Source organism: Paroedura picta, chromosome 3 (assembly GCF_049243985.1).
Source record: "Paroedura picta isolate Pp20150507F chromosome 3, Ppicta_v3.0, whole genome shotgun sequence".
NCBI classification, from domain to species: domain Eukaryota; kingdom Metazoa; phylum Chordata; class Lepidosauria; order Squamata; family Gekkonidae; genus Paroedura; species Paroedura picta.
This window is the reverse complement of record NC_135371.1, coordinates 99,860,232-99,877,100: the sequence shown is the minus strand read 5'-3', so window position 1 is coordinate 99,877,100 and position 16,869 is coordinate 99,860,232. Positions and strand designations below refer to the sequence as shown.

Below are 16,869 nucleotides of genomic sequence, written 5' to 3'. Positions count from 1 at the left end.
GTAGGTCGTTTTGATTTCAAGGTGTCCTGCTACGAGGGGTGTTGAAAGCTTGGTCTGATTTCACTAGCCCCTTGGGACACTGAATCATACCAGTTTATTGTCAGTGGAGCTGTCATGGTGACCGTGTAGCAGGCCCTCAGAGTGCCTTTGCCGATTAGAATCTGCACAACCAAGGCCTATGCCACAGCATTCTGGAACAATGTATGCTGAGCTCAGCCTTTCTTTAGCTGATGAGAGGCTGTTGCTGACATCTCACACATCCTCCTGGCTTGGTTGTGTTACGATTGCCATTTCAATGATGCATTGTTCAAGGAACAATACATAGGCTTTTCTTAGGTAGCTCATATATGTAAACAAATAGTAGGGATTAAGAGTGAAACATAATAGTACAAGTAGTATGGAATGCCATTAGTGCCTGTTCCTGCTATCCTTTGCTTTCTGCAGTCCATTCATAGTACTGCCTATTGAAGTCATAAGCGCAGCTCATGCGGGCACTTGAGAGTTAAGCGCTGTTCCTAGAATACAAATAACAGAGCAAATAATGGTCATTACCCACAATCCACTGTGTTTTTCCAAGTCACTATCAGCTCAGTAATACTGTTTAATCCCTTACAACTGATTTAAAATTCCATCATAGAGAAGTAATGTGTTTCTGTAGTGGGGTTTACGCTGGTAAAAACATTACTGGATTAACTTTATCTTTGCTATTACAGAGGCCTTTTAGAAGTTAGTGCAGTCTGTTTTTGAAAGTGAATAAAATAAAAGGTAAACTAAATTGGTAATATCTGGAAGTATATTATTATGGAAATCAATTTCAAATGTTTGCATAGATCCTGCTCATAGTCCAGTGTTTTTAATCAATTAGAAATCCCCTTCAAGAAATTTAAATAAAATATTCCATTTATTATTAACCTGTGCACCAAATGGTTATTATTATCATAGAATGCATTGATTTAAAACTGAATGAAGTATTTCACAACTCAGAAGGTCTGACAAACATTTCTAAAATATTTATATTTCTTAAATATTTATATTACATCTTATATACATAAAAGCATGACCATTCACCCTCACAAAATGCTGAAGTTTCCGAAGCCTCCTATTGGTGGAATCTCCCCCCCCCTCCGGGCCACTTACTCAGGATTCCACACATCCCTTCTTTTCAGGCCTGCTATGAAGGGAGCCTCTAACAGCCCCTGACTGAGGCTAGGGATGAATCTGAAAGCAGTGCAGGGGAGTCTGAGGGTATGGGTATGCTTTCCTTTTGAGAGGGAAAAGCTTTCCCCTCCCGCCTAACTATTGCCTGACTGGGAGGCTACAGAAAAGCTCCTTCTCACTTAAAATACTGCTGTGGCTGGCCTCACTGCTAGAGAGAAGGTGCAGCCAAGACATGAGTGTCTTTTTTCCACCACTCTCTGAAATCTGAGCTCTACCATGCAAGGTTGCTGTGGAGGTGAAACACATGATCCTATCGTACATGGTTGTTGTGCAAATGAAACTTGCAGTGGTTCTTTTGCATCCTATTTTATCTGCACAACAACCCTGAACCTGACTTGGCTCAGGACTGTTGTACACAGAGAAACCTCCTCTTAGGGTTGCCAGCTTCCAAGTGAGGCACAAAACCCACACCAAACCATGAGATAGCTCTCATTGTTGTACTGCACGCAAAGGGCTTTACTACTAGGTATATTAGAAAACTGTATATAATTCATTGACCCTCTTCCAGCATGTTACCTCCAAGGAGACAGTTTCCAAGTTGCCCCAGGACAAATTGTGAAATTCATCCATTATAACATATATACAGTCCTTATATGTGACAACGGAGGCACAACTGGTGGTGGCTAAGATGTGGAAACACAAGGATACACCCAAAGTTTCGGACTGGATAGAGAAGTTGGGAGAATTGGCTAGAATGGCGAAGCTTATGAACTCGATGAACAATCGTTCTCTAGATGAATTCCAGGAACTTTGGAGCTACTATATTGACTATTTGGGAAGTTAGTCAAGAAATGGATTAGTGAACGGCAAGGCATAATGGATAGTGAACTTTGTTTTATGTATTTTTCTTTTTCTTTTCTCTCTTTTCCTGTTTTCTATAAACTTTAATAAAAGCTGGCTTACCAGCATTTAAAAAAAATACATTCAGTCTGTTATCAAGTTTTAGCCATTCTCTCCCCAGAGTTCAGTAGTCTGTTTTTTGTAGAAGACCAGGAATTTTTGACAATCCAGAGGTGGAGCTGCTATTGAGTGAGGAGACTTTACAAAGTAGACTGACATTTTTCTTGTACTTTTTTGAATATTTGAAATTGGCAAACTGTATTTTGAGGGGGATCAATACTTTATGTAACTCTCTCGGCCTCACCTACCTCACAGGGTGTCTGTTGTGGGGAGAGGAATGGGAAGGCGATTGTAAGCCGCTTTGAGCCTCCTTCGGGTAGGGAAAAGCGGCATATAAGAACCAACTCTTCTTCTAACTTATGCTTTATGTAAGTCTTGCCTGTATTTTGCATTCTTGCTTATTCTTTGGAAGGCTATAGGATATGAGATCCAAGTAAACAGAATGTGTGATAAGCTGAAGGTGGGCTATATAGGAAGCTTTGTTGTTACCACCACTTGTATCAGACCACATACCTGAATTTTTTTCTTTTAAATATAGTTTTAAAGTGCATTCTGATACCCCCTTCCAGAGCAACAAGCATGCAATTCATGCAAAATATATTGTATAATAGGTCTAAGGGCATTTCCCCCCCTTCTCTTTGAAAATTCTCTAATTTTGGCAGTCTTCTAAATGAGAAAATTGTTCTCTCGGTATTTTAAATGGAATTTATTTTGACGGACACAGCCTTTGTTGGGAACTAGTGCTGCTCCTAAAGCATGCAGATGATTATAGTGATTTTTGTCCTTTAGAAACCTTGAATCAGAGCAAGGCTTTTTGTTAGTTAGTTTGGATTATTTAAAGATCTGGGGTGAGAAAACTTGAAAGAAAATTGTTATTCAGATTTTTACCTGTTAGATTATCCATCAGAAGAAGACATCATTTGATGCGCAACTTCCCTCAGCACAATTGAGAAGCAAGAAATGGATGCTGATGCTTTTTATTATCTGAGCACTGATATTTGAGCCATGCACCTTCAGTGGGTTAAGGTGCCAAAATGCTACTCACAAAAATGAATCTAGGAATAAGCTGCCTATTTTTTAAAAAATCATTGATGAAGTCTGGCCTGTTGGATTGAGCCTTCTCCCAATAGTATTAGCAAGGGGAGTTTTAATGCATGGAATATAAGAATAACTTTTTAGCCACAGAGAATCGTACTACCAGATGGGTTTCTCTATAGCACCATTTTCAATCTTTTTTTGGCCATGACCCCTTTAGGAGCTCTTCTCAGTTTCCAGGGCCCCTTGTCAAACAAGGATACAACACAATGCAACACAGATAGAAAAACACTTATTATTGAATACCAAAAGAACTTAAACATTCTGGCAGAGTGGAAAAACTTTTTAATAGATGGTTTGAAATTAAAGTTTAATCACCTATCAGGTCTAATGCAATCCTTGAGCTTGGTGCTTTTCTTTAAGTTTCATAATATTGGGCTCCAAATTAAACAAGTCAGAGGTCAACTCTTGTCACAATATCAATTCTGTTTCTGGATTTTGTCAAGGAAACTACCTTGCTGAGTCTATACTCAACCAAATATATTGAGGGAAAGACAATAAAAAATCTTTGGGCTTTTTCCCACATTGTTACAGATTTATTCAACAGATCACTAACAAAGGCCTAAGCTAAGAGTGAAACAATTATATTTAATATACCTTGCCTTATATATATGTGAGACAAATTTCTAGAATATTCAACCAAGAGAAGTAAATGCAGTCATTTTTTCCTTGAATACATTAATTCAAGCACACGCAATGGAACAGATTTTTTTCCGTGGATGAAGATCTAACTTCCTAGGAATTAATGATGTAATGCATGACAAAAGGATATTTCATTGGTTTAGTTACTTGGGCTCTTCTTTTCATGATTTTCACTCTGTGGCTCTCTTAATGTCCCAGGGCTCCTCAGGGGACCGCATGGCCCCTGTTAAGAACGGCTACTTTGTAGGCTAATCTGATATGCTTCTATTTTTACAGTTAGCAGAGAGAAATGATGGGATGAGTTTGAAGGAACAATGTACTAAAAACAAATTAATTGCTAGGTGTGGAGAATTAAGCAAGATGGGAGTGAAATACTAGTTTTTAAAAAGACAATGTGGCACATTTAATTCTTCAGAGTTGTGGACTGAAGGGGGGGGGGTTATTTAAGAAAATGGCAAGAAAAAGCAGATGGGGTGGGAAGTAGTGTAGGAGTAGTTGTGTTACCCTAACCTGCTGTACCTGATGAAAGTCTCAACTAGTACACCCTTGGCTGATAAACCAATCCCAAGTCGTCAGCCAAATTTCAAAGTCAGCACTAACCAAGCAAGTCTAAGTCTAGGGGAGAGCTAAGGTCGTACAACAAGCCAAGGCCGGGAATCGGAGAACCAGAATTCAAAACCCAAGTTTGTCCAGATACTAAAACCATAGCTTTAGAGCTGAGAACCAGGAGTCAAACTGGGAGTCATTTGAGCAGAGCTTTGCTGAACCAAGGGCAAGATGGGAACCGAGGTTAAGGTGACAGGTAGGTTCAGTGCACAGTTTGCACACACAAGCAAACATCCTTTCAGCCTTTCTTAAGTGCAACCTCCCTTAACGAGCTGAACGGCCTCACCTGGGGCCTCAGGCATCTGTCAAAGTGCTCTCACCTAGCCCCCATCAACATTGAGAGCGTGCCATGAGCCAGGCTCTCCTGCAGCACTCTGAAATCTGCTTACCATCACCACCTATGGTGCTTCGACAAGCTGCTTAGGCTGGATTGACATGCTAGTGAGGTTGAGGGCAAAGCTGGTGAGGAGGGTAGAGTTTCAACCCGGCTGGGACCTAGTTGATCCTCTTGCTTGGGGCTTGGAACTTGCCGATCGTACTCCTGCGCTTCGCTGCTCCACCCTTTTCCCTCTTGCTCTGACAGCTGTGTCGGCGGCAGCTGCATCGAAACTGGAGGCAGGAGGGCAGGCTCTGATAGTGGCAGAGGCGGCCCCTATTCCAAAAGTGGTGGTGGGACTAGATGCAGGGGCATGACAGTAGCCCATTGTTATTTGAAACTATTCTTTGCTCCATTTGTGTGACATTCAGGTGAGATTTGTTCTGAAAAATATTCAGGCATTTGCTTTTCTTGGAAGCAGAGCAGAATATCAATTCTCTAGGTATCTACAGGAAATACAGATCCTTTGGAAGTCTTTCCCCAATAGCAACCAACTGGATTAATCATCTTGACAGATTAGAGACCAGCGGTGATCCTTCCAAAGAGGACAGTCCAAGTCTTCCAGAAAAAGTTTGACTCAATTTAATTGAAGTTACACCATCTCCTTGCAAGGCCTGGAAAATCAAAATGGGTGCGCTGTATAGTCCTCTGCAACATAAATCTGGCAAATCTTCCCTACTAACTTAAATACTTGTACTGAAGTTTTGGTCTCCCAGGAAAGGTGAGTTGGGAAATCTCCAAGCTACACTGTGTTTCCTGGTCTAGAGCCCTTTGATCTATCCACGTCTCCAGTCTACACAATTGGTTACTATGGCTGCAGCATGCACAAACACACATATTCTTTCAGCTTTCTCTGCTTGAATGCAGCATGCTTATTTTGGGCTGTTTATAGAGGGTCACACTTTTCACAGGGAATGTCTTCTGTAAGAGAGAAAAACATAGCTGCCCAAAGGAAGGGCGATGGTATGCCTGGCAGCAGGCATGAGTAAGAGGAATTTCTCCTTTCTACTTTGAGCTTATCAAGAAGAGTCTTGCTTTGGCTAAGTGTAATTGCAGAGGCCTGAAGCAAAGCCATCTTTAGAACCAATTTTCAGTTGAGTATTTCATTAAGTGTACGGAATGCAACTTTAACTCCATACCTGCAGCTATTCTTAGCCATTATTTTGAAAACCTGGCCAACTGCTTCTGATGGACACACATGGCAACTGCTCTACAGTTACTCGATGAAACTGTATCATTCGCTAGATATCCCCCTTGTAGTTATGAAATGTAAGAATTTCCCCCCAGTATATTCTAATTTTAAAACATATAATTTACACACTAATAATAATAAAGCTTCACCAGAGGCAGCCAGGAGTTAAAACTGTGAATGAATTTGTTGTGTGTTCTGCAAATAAGGACAGGCCAGATTTTGTCCCAATAATTTTGCTCCAGCGGGAATAGTGACTGAAGATGTGCTTGCCCTCTTACCAGCAATGAATCTTCCAGCAAAACTCTTTAATTCCTTCTTAGGATGAATTTAAATAAATCCTCTCTGAGTCCTGTTCCCCTTCAAAAGTGATCTATAGAATCTGTGGCTCTAAATTAGTAAATTAATTTGTTCTATATTTTATTGTTTATCTTTTGTTCCATAAAGGTAAAGAATTTCCACCATCACCACCTCTTTCCTTTAAAGACAAAGAAATAGCAATCAACAAACTATCCCATTTGGCTTGTGTGGGTGTGAGACACGTGTAATTCATAGTACAGATTAGCTAAAAAATGGAATGCAAATGAACAGTGTGGATTTGGAGGATTGACAGCTTAAACTCAGGGTTTTAAAGGTACAGCATATGTTCACAAGGAACTAGCATTTTACCCTGGCTATACAGAATGTAGGTCACCGTGCAGTTGGTTTAGTGAGAAAGATTAGAGAATTCTGCCCTCAGCAATGACTCACGGAGCAAGAAATTAATATGTACTCAGAGTTTTATGCACACAATATGTTAGAAAGCATGGCAATAAATTCTTGTGTCAGAAGACAGGTGACCATATAAAGTGACAAATGAAATAGTCACATCTACAAGCAGCCTTGTTGGTATATTTTTATAGCCAGTTTGGGGTAGTGGCTAGGAGTGCGGACTTCTAATCTGGTGAGCCAGGTTCGATTCTGTGCTCCCCCACATGCAACCAACTGGGTGACTTTGGGCTCGTCATGGCACTGATAAAACTGTTCTGACCGAGCAGTGATATCAGGGCTCTCTCAGCCTCACTTACCTCACATGGTGTCTGTTGTGGGGAGAGGAATGGGAAGGTGACTGTAAGCCGCTTTGAGCCTCCTTAGGGTAGAGAAAAGTGGCATATCTTCATCTTCAATTTATTTGGATTTTTATACCACCCATTCTTTGCAGCTCTGGGTGGTTTACATTGAACATTGTATAACTTTACATGGAACATTATATAGTCTATAACAATGTACAACTTTCAATAAAACATTATAACAGTCAATACATCATGTAATTTTCAATAATAATTTTAACAATCTATGGGAACATTTATAACATAAATAACAACAACATTGGGAGGTCAGTTTTTTCAGTCATGGAAGGGCGTCTGAGGGGGGGACCAGCAGATGTTCTGGGTTGGTCGACCTCAAGCAAATGCCTGGTGGAGGACCTCCCTTTTGCAGGCCCTGCAGAACTGTGGAAGTTTGGGCAGAGCTATGATCTCCTCAGGGAGCTTGTTCCACCAGGTGTGGGCCAGGACCGAGAAGGCTCTGGCTCTTTTTGAGGTCCGACGAGCTTCTCTGGGGCCAGGGATCTGCAGCCAGTTGGATGTGGTGGAGTGTAAGACTCTTTTGGGGTTATAGGCAGGGAGGAAGTCTCTTAAATACACTGGGCCCAAATCGAGTATGGCCTTAAAGGTGATTACCTGAACCTTAAGCTTAATCCGGAATTCAACTAGGAGCCAGCAAGTTGCTGGAGTACCGGCCAGATGTGGGATCTTCATGCTGTTTTAGTGAGAATCCTGGCCACAGAATTCTGCACCAGTTGTAATTTCTGCATCAAGGATGGGGATAGGCCTGCGTAGAGCGAGTTGCAGAAGTCCAGTCTAGAGGTGACCATTGCATGGATCACTGTGGCTAGGTGCTCTGGGTCCAGGTAGGGCCCTAGTAGCTTGGCTTGGTGGAAGTGGTAAAATGCCAGCCCCACTACCTTTGTGACCTGGGCTTCCATTGTAAGGGAAGCATCCAGGATCACACCCAGGTTCCTGGCGGAAGACGTTGCTGAGAGCTGCACACCATCCAAGGTGGGTAGACGCGCTTCTTCCCATGGTCTCTTCCTACCCACCCACAGGACTTCTGACTTTGTAGGGTTCAGCTTCAGGCAACCCTGCTTGATCCATTTTGTCACTGCTTCTAGACATCTGGCTAAGGGTTCGGGGGGAGAGTCAGGGCTGTCATCCTTCAGGAGGAAGAGCTGGGTGTCATCGACATATTGGTGGCAACCCAGCCCATTATAACAATCTATGGAATTTTCTTCTTTCTAGGTTCTCAGAGATCTGTTTATGAAGTTACAACTAGGGGGAAGTGGAACCTTGAATTTGCTGCTTCTTCTCATGCTTCTGAGACTTAAAGGGGGTGGATGTGTTTGTGTCACATTTGGTTCCTGTAAGAAAAGTGAGCAGAGTATAAATATAGAAACCCAGTAAAATTTGTGAAATGCCCTCTCACTCCAGAATTTTTATCCACTTTTTCCATTAAAAAAGCTTTGTGAAATTTTTATTTCAGATGAATGGCACGCTTGTTAAAAGAAGGTTTTGGTTTCTCAAATATATAGTATAATAACAATTGTCTTACATAAATATACTGTATTAGATAATACGAGTTCCTAGATGCACTGTAGACATGGGTCTCCAACATGTTGCCCAATAGTGCCCCTTCGTGGCATCTACCAAGTATTCTTAGAAATTGGGTTGGGTCATGTGTACTCTTGCCTAACAGGGCTCCTGATTTGCCACTGAAGATCTGGGTACAGAAGCAGATTAAAATGATGACCACCCCAACAGTGTTTGTTTTATTTTCTCTCACCCCTTGTAGTCCATGGACATCTGTAGGACCACAGGTTGACTACCCCTGCCCTACAGGACTAGGGAGGGGATGAGTACCCAGTTTCCCATTGTGATTAAGCCAGTGGAGTGGATCCATTCCTTCTTCAAGTAGCCTCCCTCCAGCCTAAGGAGCCATCCTGCAACTTAGGTGGCTCTTCCTCCAACAGAAGAGCCACTTATATTGGAGGAAGACTAGAAGAAGGCACAGTTTTAAATATATATATTTAAGCAGACTCCAAGCCTTCCTTTGTGCTGAATCCTGATAAACTTATTCCACTTACAGCAAGACCTTTGATTTCCCAGTCAGATTTGTATTGCCAGTTCTTTTAGCTTCTTGTCATTTGAAATAAGTTGCTGCTATATTTTTATTGAGCTCATTGCACATTCTGCGGAGCCCTAGCATCACTACATCAGGGAAGCAGGCCTGAGCAGGTCAACTCAGGCTAGTCTTATCTCATCAGATTTAGAAAGCTCAGCCTTGGTTAGTACTTTCATGAGAGAGCACCATGAAAGGCTAGTGTTGCTTCACAGCAACTAGCAAAGGCAAATGGATAGACCAATTTCTTAACTGGAGCTACTGTTGAACCAAAAAAGCTCACTTTGTAAGGGAGCTGCTCTGCTTGAGGAGAAAGTACAGATGGGGAGGAAAGAAAGGAGTGGTTAGATGAGAAAAGTTGTCTCCACATCAGTTCTTTGGGCTGGCAGTGCCTGGAGGGGAGAGGCAAATAGGTAGGGTCGACCTCCCTCCCTCTCTCCCTGTCTGCTGCTGCCCATCAAGGATGACTGGAAAGGCAGGTGGGATGCAGGAGACTTTCTCCCACCAGAATCCCCAGCAGTGACTGCAGTGCAAATTATGAAAGAGCAAGGATGCAGGAAAAATGTTTCTAGCTATAGTCCTGCAGTTTTAGGAGGTCCTGCAATCTTCTCATGTCAGTATTGGATTAATGTCTACCGATGTGTATTCAGATATTTCTGGTCCAAAATGCATATTAGAAAAATACCTTCTTGGAAATATTTGACATCTTTGGGTATCTCCAACATATTAAAAATTTGGGGGTGGGGATGTGAGAGACTTTGATTTCTAAATAAGTAAACTCATGGAATTAAATTTTCTTTATTAAGAAAATGCAAACATCTACGCTGAAGGCATAGTCAGGACTGATTTACAAAGTTTAGGGTGAACAATATAGGGGCTCTTCCGCCTCCCTTGGGAACTCAAACCAGGTACAGTTCAAAGGAGTCAAAATAGAGATAACCATTTGACCACCAAGGAACAGGAAGGTCTGGGAACTATAGGACACTAAAGAAAGGAACAGGAAGGAATGTAGAAGGAGAGTAATTCATAGTGGCAGGAAATCGATCTTGGGGTGTCAAGCAAAGCATTTATGTTACATCAGAGCAAAAAGGCCAGGCTCGATCAACACCCTAACAAGCAACAGAATAAAACAGAATTAAATCATGGCAGATATACCTGGGGCTTTGGCTCCACCTGTCCCTGGCTTCTTTTAGAATTTTTAGGGAGAGGACAGTGGGATTTTCACCTCCATTTATATTCTGCAGCCTTGGGGAGCCCGATTGTCAGTTTGGAGCCCCCAGATAACATTGCCAACTTGGAACAGAGAAAGAGAAGAAGGAGAGCGAGGACAATAAGAACTGTAGGCCCTCCCAGGGCCTACCACAGGCTAGCATACCAGAGGCCCTGGATGACTGACATCATTGTCGGGAGACTTCAGTGCGGCCTGCCTGGGAATGCTATTGGGGCGATTCTTGGGGTTGGTGATATGCCACCAAGACATTGCAGTGCTCTCTCCTCCCCTTCACCATTTTTCACTGCTTTCTTCCTACCCGGTGAGAGCTTTCGAGAAACCCCAGATGGAATAAAGAATGCAGACTTACCCCCTTTCATCCTGCAGAAGACCTTTGGAGCTTTAAGAAAATTGGGTTCTCGCCAGGAGACCCAAGGGAGCCCTACACCTGAGGTTGAAGTTATTCCAATCCAGCGGTGGCAGCACCGGGCAGAGGCACTTACCTCCTTATGCCCCCTGCAGAGCACTCCGCTCTGCAGGTATGAATTTCCTGATGATCCTGGAACGCTGGGAACCACACCTGGCCTTGACAAGGGCCAGGGCCTTTTCGGTCGTGGCCCCTACCTAGTGGAATGAGCTTCCTGAAGAGCTGCGGGTCCTGTCGGAGCTCTCTGAGTTTTGCAGGGCCTGCAAAATGGAGCTCATTTACCAAGTATTTTTCTGAGACCGGGAGGTGGTCCTGGGGGTTTAAGATCAGGCCCCCCTATCAACTCAGGGGTTAGTACTAGACTGGCCTCAGATCTCCAAGATGATCTACCCCGGTGACACCAGCCCAACTATTCATCTGCACATCTTGGACCAGCTAGTGGGCCCGTGTGGGATGCATCTTTTACCAAATTATATATCTCCATCAATTGTGAATGAATTTTTGAATATTGTTTTAATATATTATGTATGGATCTGTATTGTGAAAATGTAAACCGCTGTGAGCCAGTTCACTGAGAGTGGGGGTCATATAAGTCCAAGAATGGATGGATGGACGGACGGATGGACGGACAAACGGGTTAATGAATGAACGAACGAAATACCTATTTTTCTCACACACTCATGAGGTTGGAAGAGAGTGGGGGCATAAATAAATCGAATATGCCCCCTGAAGTGGAGAGTAGTCATGAGATCTTGGGAACAATGCCAAGATTCAAACAGTGGACCCACTGGGTTCAAGAGCTTTTTTAAAAAGAAAAGAAAGAACAATGCAACATTATTGATTTATTGATTTGACTTGATCTGATTTGATTTCTATACCGACCTTTCACATGGCTCATGGCGGTTTATATACAACATCGGGGGGGATACATGGAACGAATTAACATACAACACAGTCAAATACAGCACTGGTCCCCAACCTCCAGGCCGCAGCCCGGCACTGGGCCACAAAGGCCTTGGCACTGGGCCACAGCTCCCTCTCCCCACCCCCCCACCCCCCACAGTGAGAAGCTCGCCAGGCCACGAGCAAATCATCTGCCAAAGCGGCCGATTAGTTTGCGGCCCGTCAAGCTTCTTGCTGCGGGAGCGGGGGAGAGAGAAGCGTGGCCACCGCAGGTGCAGACATGCATGCGTGGACGTGCCATGCATGCACGTTTGTGCCCGGTGGGGCCGCAAACACGTACGCGTGGCGGTTTCGTGCATGCGCCCGCGTAGGCACACATGCACAAAACTGCCACGTGTGCGTTTGCGGCCCCACCGGGCACAAACGTGCATGCATGGCACGTCCACGCATGCATGTCTGCACCTGCGGTGGCCACGCTTCTCTCTCCCCCGCTCCCGCAGCAAGAAGCTTGACGGGCCGCAAGCTAATCGGCCGCTTTGGCAGATGATTTGCTCGTGGCCTGGCGAGCTTCTCACTGTGGGGGGTGGGGGGGTGGGGAGAGGGAGCTGCGGCCCAGTGCCAAGGCCCAGTGCCAAGGCAAACGCGCATGCGTGGCAGGTCTGCACATGCGCGTTTCACGGGGGCTACTATGCATGCCCGGGGGCCCGAGTGTGGTTCTAAATAACTCAGTTTCAGTGATCTTAATCAATATAACAGGAACAGGAACTTAGCTAAGGCCCTTGGAGAGGTCACACTGGTTCAGGGGGACCATGGAGGGGATGTCTGAGGGGGACCTGTGGTCAGTCTTAGGCAATTGACTTGTGAACCCAGTTCATGGGTAAAAAACAAAGGAACCCTGTTTATAATGAGACACATAATGGGGGGTGTGGCATGGATCACTTGTGAATTAATTACAAAACACATTCAGTGCATCTGACCGTTTCTTAAAAGCCCTATTGTGGAAAATGTGCCATAAAATTCGGAAATAAAATGGGGCTTCAAAATGATGTTAAAATGAGGTAAGCCATGACTTGTACTTCATAAATGGTTTAGCAAAGCCACAAATAAGGATGATATAAATTAATACATCAGTATGTAGCCAAGTTGCAGCTGATTCCAGCTGGTGAATCCTGGAGCTCTAGCAGGGAAGAAAATAGATCCCTCATGCCTATTAGGTACATGAAGGGAGTCTTGGATCTGCCTTTACAGCAGCTGCCTGGAGATCTGCTTGTGCAGTGGTGTCTCAGCTATCCCCTTGGTCAGTAGCTTGTGATGATTTTTAGGGACTTCAGTAGGGGCCTCTTGGACTTTTGGCTAAGATCATATGTAAGAGACATGAGTGAGGGAGGGTACACAGAAGGTACATTATTGACAGGTAACTTTACCGTAGTCACAAAGGAACTGCAGGAGTAAACCTTGAACTGATCTGGCTGCCGGCACAAGCCAAACTGATTCTAAGGAACTGGATCTCAGCATTTCCTAACATGACAAGTCAGGAGAGCCAGTATAGTACACTTCCCATTCTTGGTTTAAAAGCCTGTGCTATATCCTGACACAACCTTGTGAAATAATGAAGGTCTACCATAGCAAATTGAGGGCATTGTTTTCATTACTGAATCTTTCCACCTCTTGGGCTTCATGCTATTGTGAAGTAAATCAGTTACATTTATGGTACATGCATGTATTAGGGTTCCCTGATAGTTAAAAATGGATTCCTGTTATCGTAGCCTGCAGAGAGAGCATGACTCATGGCCTTTCTATTTGACTCAAGATTAAGCAGTGATTTATAAAATTTCTCTCTGGATAACCACTGACGCCACAGAAAGGTGTAGTACTAGATTCTTACTTTAAATCAGTCATACTAGATATGCAGATAGGTTCCTCCTACTGTTTTTGCATCAGTTTGCCACAAATAGGTGTTGGCTTGTTACTAGAATCTGAAAACTAATAATAATGCTGATTGTTTTGTTTCCTTAGAATGCAAAGGTTGTTGGGTGGAGGGGACATCTTTGAGGTCGGAGATTTGAGGTCAAAACAATAGCCCTTGCACTTCAGTTTGGCTTGTGGTAGCAGCTGCTTCAGGTTAAAATGCAATCTTTCCCGAGGATAAGGCCCTTGATCATGATTTTGAGGAGATCTATTTAGGATTGTCAATCCATTAAATTTTAATTATATAGCAGATGATTTCTGTATAAGGGCCACTTAGTTTGCATATATGTGAATTGAAAGGGGTTTTTTTAAAACTTAGTTATACTTTTAGACCACCAATTGGATATACCTAGAAAAAGAGTTGCCAGCTATCCTAAAGAAAACTCTCCTATCACATGTAGAATCATAGAGTTGGAAGGTTCCTCCAACCCTGTGCACTATGCAGGAAACCACAACTACCTGCCCACCCATAGTAACTCCAATTTCATCCCCAAGTGATCCCTCCACTAAATATCTCCAAATATCTCCTGGCCTGGAGGGAATTCACCTACCATCCCACAGTGGTGATCAGTAATTCCCTGAGTGTGCAAGGAAGGGCCACAAGATAGAAACACTGGCACATCCATTCTTGCCCATCCACTCACAATGAAGGTTGGGTGCTTTGGCGCCCGAAGTGGCTGATCTCTCCTGGTGCAGCGAACGCCGCGCTGTGGGGGGGGAGGGGAGGTGCGGGCGTCAGCACACTGGTGGGCGGAGCATGTTTGCGCCCACTGTTGCCCATGCCTCCCCTCCCCCCCTGTGGTGCGGTGCTCGCTGCACCAGCAGAAACCAGCTGCTTCGGGCGCCAAAGCGCCCAACCCTACTCACAATCTGCCTAAGCTCATAAAATCAGCATTTTATTTATGACAGTCAAATGGAAACTGACCTGTATCTTCAATAAAGGTTTAATGGGATGTTCTCATCCTGGAGCAGGGAACATCTGTAGAAATGGGTTTTCTCTTCAGCTACTCAGGGAAGCAAAAGCAATTTGAAAATGCCCTCCCTCACTTCCAAACCTGTGTGCTGTGCCTCCTTTGCCAGTCTTTTTCCTGCCTTGGCAAGAGATTTAGCATAGTTTAGGCTTTCTGCTAAACAAATTATATTCTGTGTCTTCTTACCTGACTCCTTCCCTCCTTCCCCCTCTCTTATTCCAATCTTCTCCCAATAGTATTGTTAGAAATACTGTGTGTGTGTGTGGGGGGGGTAACGAACAGGGAAAAAGTGATGACCACTTTAAGACTGTAGTTTCAAGTCATGGCGGCCATTTTAAGCCGCTTTTCAGCTTAGGTGCCTCACTAACATGGCAGAATGGCTTCCTATGTGAAAGGAGAAGACTTCATCTCAGAAGATGATCTCAGGGTCCCCTTGAGGGCATTTGATTAAGCAGCAACAAGCCTGTGAAGGGTCGCTCCGACCGAGACAAAGAAAGCCTGAGGGAAAATGGTGGGGCAACAGAGTGGGGAAGACGTGCCATCAAGGGCTCTTGAAAAACGGTTCAACCAGCCCGGTGGTCCCTACAACTGAAATGGCTCAAGATGTGGGGTAAACATCCAGTGTTGCTGAGGCTCACAAGGACAGCATGATACTTCTTTGCTCTATTATATATTTGTGAAAAGCCCTCCTGGGCGGAGACTGTCTGGGCTTGTCCAGCCCTGTCTGGGTCTTGTGTGCGTCCAGATTGGCCCGGCCCCACTGGCACCCGCCCCCAAGCAGCCCAGTCAGGCTGCATCTCCCACCCAGTCAGGCTTTGTCTCCCGCCCCTAACTGTCACATCCAACAACTTTGCTCACTTTGCCTCAAACCACTGACAGAGTTGGCTGGCGGCTGATGAGCGTTCTCCCTCCCACCTCCCTTCAGGCCTGCTGTGAAAGAGCCTCTGCAGCCCCTGACTGAGGTGAGGGAGGCATTTCCGAGAGCAACGCAGGGGAGTCTGTGGGATAACTTGTGCTTTCTTTTGCAGGGGGGAGCTTTCCTCTTCTGCCAAACATTTGACTGACAGAAAAGCCCCTTCTCACTTAAAATACTTCTCTGGCTGGCCTCACTGCTGGAGGAAAGATGCATCCAAACAACTCTCTGTAGATTTGAGGCCCACAACACAGGGTTGTTGTGCAAGATGAAACTGGATTTTGTTATGGAGGTTCTTTTGCTTCCTGTTTTATCAGCACAACAACCCTGTGCAGTAGGCCTTAAATCTGCAAAGAGTCACACAGAAGAAATACACATGGTTCGGCTGTTCCTTCCCTTTTCTGTCAGCCCCCCCTCAAAAGGTAAGCACAAGTACCCCCACTGACTCCTCTGCGTTCCTCTCAGAAATGCCTCCCTCACCTCAGTCAGGGGCTTTTAGAAGCTCCTTCACAGCAGGCCTGAAGGTAGGGGAGAGGGAGCACACTCATCAGCAGTCTGAGGCAAAGTGAGGAAAGTTGTTGCATGTGACAGTTAGGCCTGTGCAGACCTTTTTACCTGGGGAGCTGATCTTTATACTCTGCAGGTGAGCTATAATTCCAGGAGCTCTACAGGCCCCACCTGGAGGTGGGCTACCCCTGGGTTGGAAATATTCCTGGAGGTTTGGTGGTGGGACCTTAAAATGGTACAATGCCTCAGAGTCCGGCCTTCAGAGTAGCCATTTTTGCCTGCAGAGCTGATCATTCTAATTATAATCTAGACTCTCCAACCTTTAACATAAGGAACATTTTATTTTCATGGAAATTTTAACTTCTGACAATGACAAATCAATGGGAACCCTGAGCTTGTTTCTCTGCAACGAGATAGTCCCATCTGGGAGTGATGGGAGACAATGACACCCGAAGTATGTTGTAAAGGGGGGGGATGAAGTAAAGGGCGGGGGAAGGCGTCCTTTGCGACCCACCTCCAATTAGTCAATGGACCACATGTGGTCCGCTGCCCACAGGTCGGGGATGGCTAATCTAGAGCACTGGTTCTCTACCTGCCTAATGCTGCAACCTTTTAATACAGTTCCTCATGCTGCCTGGAGAATATGGCTGCTTTCTCGGGACGCCAGCCTCCAAGTGGGCCCTGGGGATCTGCTGGAATTACAGCTCATCTCAAGAACATAATGAGTT

The 16,869-nt window shown here is 44.5% G+C and overlaps 1 protein-coding gene across 6 annotated transcripts in view; it reads left to right on the top strand.

Annotated features, from left to right (window-relative positions):
* Positions 1 to 16,869, top strand: part of PPP2R2B (protein phosphatase 2 regulatory subunit Bbeta) — a 437,083-nt gene that overhangs the window by 207,122 nt on the left and 213,092 nt on the right. The window lies entirely within an intron of this gene.